Genomic DNA, 534 nt, shown 5'->3' on the forward strand with positions numbered 1-534 from the left:
CGAGGGGCCCGCAGTGGCCTCCGCCGACCTCGTGCAGGCCAAACAAAAAGAGGCAAGCCGCTTTCTGCTGCTGCTGCTGCTGCTGCTGCCAGGTGTTGCGTGCTGCTGCTGCTGCTGCTGCAGCTGTCAGTTTGGCGTGCCTTCGCCGTGGCGGTTCTGCTGCTGTTGGCAGTTTGCCCATCTGCTGCTTTGTCCCCCGTGCTGCTGCGGCTTCACTCCCTGCTGCTGCTGCTGCTGCTGCTGCGCAGATGGAAGAGACTTTGCTGCTGCTGGTGGCAATTGCTGAGTCCACAATAGGCCAGCCTTTCTCTCTGGCCCACATGACGGCCCCACAGCTGCGGCTGCTGCAGTTTTGTGAGGACTTGGGGATTGTTTGGATCTCCCCCGAGGCGGGGAGGGGCCCCCTGGGGACGGGGGGGCCCCCCGGGGGCCCCCTGGGAGGGGGGCCCCCTGGGGGCCCCAGCAAGAAGGGCGAGGGCCGGGGGCCAGTTTCCGGGGCGGGGCTGGGGGCCCCCGGGGCCCCCGGGGGCCCCG

The sequence above is a fragment of the Eimeria tenella genome, genomic scaffold (assembly GCF_000499545.2).
Source record: "Eimeria tenella Houghton genomic scaffold, Eth_scaff1954, whole genome shotgun sequence".
NCBI classification, from domain to species: domain Eukaryota; phylum Apicomplexa; class Conoidasida; order Eucoccidiorida; family Eimeriidae; genus Eimeria; species Eimeria tenella.